Genomic DNA, 4,031 nt, shown 5'->3' with positions numbered 1-4,031 from the left:
CCCACCTTCTCATCTCCTAGTATTCTCCTCCTTGCTCCCAGCAAACCATGCTTAATCAAACACATGAAGTGACCCCTTCTTGCCTTAGATCCTTCCCAGTGTCACTGCCTCTGTTTCAGATGTACTCCCCCAGTTTTTTTCAGTACTTGCTCTATCAATTTCAAGTCTTGGCTTCGATATCATAGGCTCACTAAGGACAACCTTACTAATTTGTGTAAAAGTTAACCTATATTTAAGGGACTCTCTCTACTGCTAAAACACCTAATTCTGCTCTGTTTTCTTTTCTTCTATAACACTTCCTACCATTATATAATTTACTTAAAATAAATTATAATAAATAAAATGATTTTATATTTATACTTATGTATTTAATTTTATGTATTACTATAATATACATAATTTACATATGTAATATATATTTACATATATAAATGTTATAAAATATAAGCTCCATAAGGACAGAAGTACTTATTTTGTTTGTTTATTTATTTATTTATTTATTTTGGTTTGTTTGTTTTTCAAGGAACTTTAATAACAAGGTAGGTAACATACTTATCTAACATTATTATTTTTTTTATCACTGAAGCTAAACAAGCCATCCTGTCCATTGTATAAAAACAGACTGCTTAATGTGTGTACACAGTAGTGTAATTTTTAAAAATAGTGTAATTATAATTTCAGAACTTCAGAATGTGAATATCAGTGTTCTCTTTTTTTTTTTTTTTTTTGTATTGGAAAAAAAATCCTTTGAAAATTATTTGAAGCTTGGACAAAAATTCCATAGCTATATTCTTAGGATAATTCTGTAGAGTCTTCATGATTTACATATACAAAGGAAACTTCAACCTTTTTGAGAAGACATTTCAGCTCCTGTGATCTCATCAACTCAGAGAACATTGGCAGCAATCATAACACAGGAGTGAAGAAGCTATTCCTTGACACAATAATTACCCCACATGCCGACTTCTGCTGCTACCATTTGTTCACCTGTGTTCAAGTCCACACCCACAAGCTGACCTGATTCTGATTGTTCTACTTGAACGTTAGCATTTCCTAAAGGTCAAAACCAGACTTCTGAGAAAGCACCTTGGGAATAATGAGCAATGCATCAGCAAATGCTTGAACTTCAAGTTCCGCCCTGCCCTTTACACGGGGCTTATAGTTAATCAAGGCTTCTTTGCTGTCCCAGCACCTGGAACTACACAGCATTCATCAATAGCGTTTTTAACAGCCTCAAGCCATCTCTTATTGCATCCTTTTTTAAAAATTTTATTTATTTATTTTAGAGAGAGAGAGTGAGTGAGCGAGCAGAGGGGAGGGGCAGAGGGAGAAAGAGAATCATAAGCAGACTTCCCACTGAACATGAAGCTAGACTCCGGGCTTGATCTCAGGGCCCCAAGATCACATCTGAGCCAAAATCAAGAGTCAGACTCTTAACTGACTGAGACACTGGGGTGCCCCTTTTATTGCATCTTTTATTCTAGTGAGTGTGTGCTTATTTGGTGCTTTGAACAAATCTGACAGAGTGAGGATTGTTACATTGCTCAATAAAGGTGAATTTCTCTTCTCCCAATGTAAAGAAGTCCTGCATGTCCCTGTCAGGATTTAGATCATCAAAAGAATTAAGAGCTACTCCACCACAAGCAAGAGTCAGCCTATCCATATTTCTTCCTTTAGCTCTACTCAGAGCTACTATGCCTTTTTCTGCAAGAGCATTAAAGGAAAACAGGTCAATTCCCTTTTGACTAATAACAACAAATCCTTTATCTGAATCACCACAGACTTTGATTTTCAGTTCTATTATTTTTTTTAACTCTATGTTCAATGAATTTTCTTTTAGCTTTTACGAGTTTCTCTCTCTCTCGTGCACTTTCTTAAAAAAAGCCAGAATTCACTTCCGGTTTTCTCATATTCTAATGACATATTGCATGTAAGGATGTGTGCATCTTCTACTCCTTTTTTTTTTTCATATCAGGATGTTCTGCCCCATGGTCCAAAACAAGACCTCTGATGAGGCTTGTATCAGTTTCTGAGTTATGTTTCATCTCCATGATTTCAACCATGGAGAGGTCATTAGGTTCATCTTGTTTTTAAAAGGCAAAAATGGAGTCCACTACAGCTACCGATAAGACATCAGCAAAAACAAGAAAACAAAGAAACAAACAAAAAACCAAACACATCAGCGAGTTCAGCATGTACTTTAGTACAGAGAAATGTTCTGGCCACAACTATAAGTACTTCCTTGTCCATTTCTTTGCTTACTTTGATTTGTTCCCAAAACTAAAGTGTCTTTTCCTTTGCAGCTTCAAATCCTCATTATTATTTTGGGATGAAGACCTTAGAAATGTAGAGAGCCTGTTTCAGCAACTCTCCAATGACTAGGACTTTAGAAGTGGTACCATCACCAGTTATGCCATGTTGGGATGTTGTTACTTTGGTTTTAAGGTGACTGTCAGGTGTTGAATTTGCATTTCATGAAGAGCACATTACCATTTTTAGTAAGCTTGATGTCTCCAGCCCCAGAAACAAGCATCTTCATGGTGTTCTTAGGCCCCACGTTGGTCCTCAGAAGGTCCTACAGCTCCTGGGCTGCACTGATGTTGATTGCCAGTGCCCCCTGGACTTGGGCCCCCTTGGCCTTGGTGTTCAGGATCTTCACATCCACCATGGCTAATCACCACAGGAAAAGTTGTTATATATATATTTTTTAATGAATATAGCGCCTAGTAAAGAGTGATTTTCAATACTTATTTGATAAAGAATGGATTTGGTCATTTAATTAAATAATTAGTGTTCGCTCTCAAGTGGTATTGGAAGGCTTAATGCCATTTTTTTGGTAATTGCTTTTGATTTGTTTTAAGAAGACTCTATAATAGCATTTTAATATGGCAATAACTCATTCTAACACAACAGGGAGATGTTGCCCACATATTCATCACTTCAAGTGAAGAATCAAATGATTTAATCTCAGCATTCATGGTCCTGAAAATGTTCAGTGTTTCATGGGGAAAAAAAGAAATCAACTTTACTCAAATGCTTTAAATGTATTGTAATTGAATATTAAACATTTACACATACGTTGTTACACATTCTTATAAAAACTATATAATATAGATTTTTAAAATCAATTTTTGAATACAATTGACCCAAGGGTATAGCTGAAGTCTTCGTGAAACTTCTCAGATTCTAAATTCTATATTCTTCCCACAACTCCTTCGTGTACGATAAAAGGAAAGTAAAATTCCCATCTAAAGTAAGTTTATCAGACTTCTATGGCATAAAAAATTATAAAGTAAAATTTTGGAATATTATAGTAAAAATATTATAGTATTAAATATTTTAAGTATATAAAAAAGATGAATATTCACAGAATAAGAAACCTCAAATACTACTTTAGAAACCGAGTTAGTTAAAGTGTTCAAGTTATATTCTCATTTCTTTTTGCAATATCTAACCTCACCCAGATATCCTCCACAACAGAGTAGGCTTTGAAGTTCACAAAATTTGATTCAACATTGGCATATCGACCTGACTTCAAAGGGATTTACATTGCTGAAGAATTTCACTGAGTTCAAGAAAGAAAGGAAAATCTCAACTTCCTGTGAAATCTAACTTCAGAGTACCTGGTACCTTCAACAAAATTAGATACATCTGGGTATCAAAAACAGGGATTTGAAAGTACAGTTCAATTCATACAGAAGATCTCTTTTTAATTTCCTGTTTGGTGAATATTTATTGTGATGTGGCCATAAGAAAACTAAAAGTTTCAACTTTAGTATTTCAGAGATAAAGCTTTGGTGAACCACATATTTAATTCTAAGTAAGAAACAACATTGACATAAACTTATTCTCCCCTATCCATTTGTACGTGCAGCACTGGTCAACCAATCTCATTTTTACCTTTCCCACAAAGGCTTGTCTTACCCTTTCCTTCTTCTCTTTCTTTTTGTGGTCAGGGACTCCCCAGACCCCCAACTACCACCACCCTTCCCTCCCCCCACCCAACTTCATTGTAGCATTACTAAAAATGT

The 4,031-nt window shown here is 35.2% G+C and overlaps 1 pseudogene; it reads right to left on the bottom strand.

Annotated features, from left to right (window-relative positions):
• Positions 1–841: 841 nt before the first annotated feature.
• On the bottom strand, positions 842–2,668 carry LOC111143521 (annotated as a pseudogene).
• Positions 2,669–4,031: the final 1,363 nt, after the last annotated feature.

Source organism: Enhydra lutris, unplaced genomic scaffold (assembly GCF_002288905.1).
Source record: "Enhydra lutris kenyoni isolate GAN:26980312 unplaced genomic scaffold, ASM228890v2 scaffoldscaffold9, whole genome shotgun sequence".
In the NCBI taxonomy this organism is placed as follows: domain Eukaryota; kingdom Metazoa; phylum Chordata; class Mammalia; order Carnivora; family Mustelidae; genus Enhydra; species Enhydra lutris.
The sequence above is the reverse complement of the archived record's forward strand: the minus strand, read 5'-3'. Positions and strand labels throughout refer to the sequence as shown.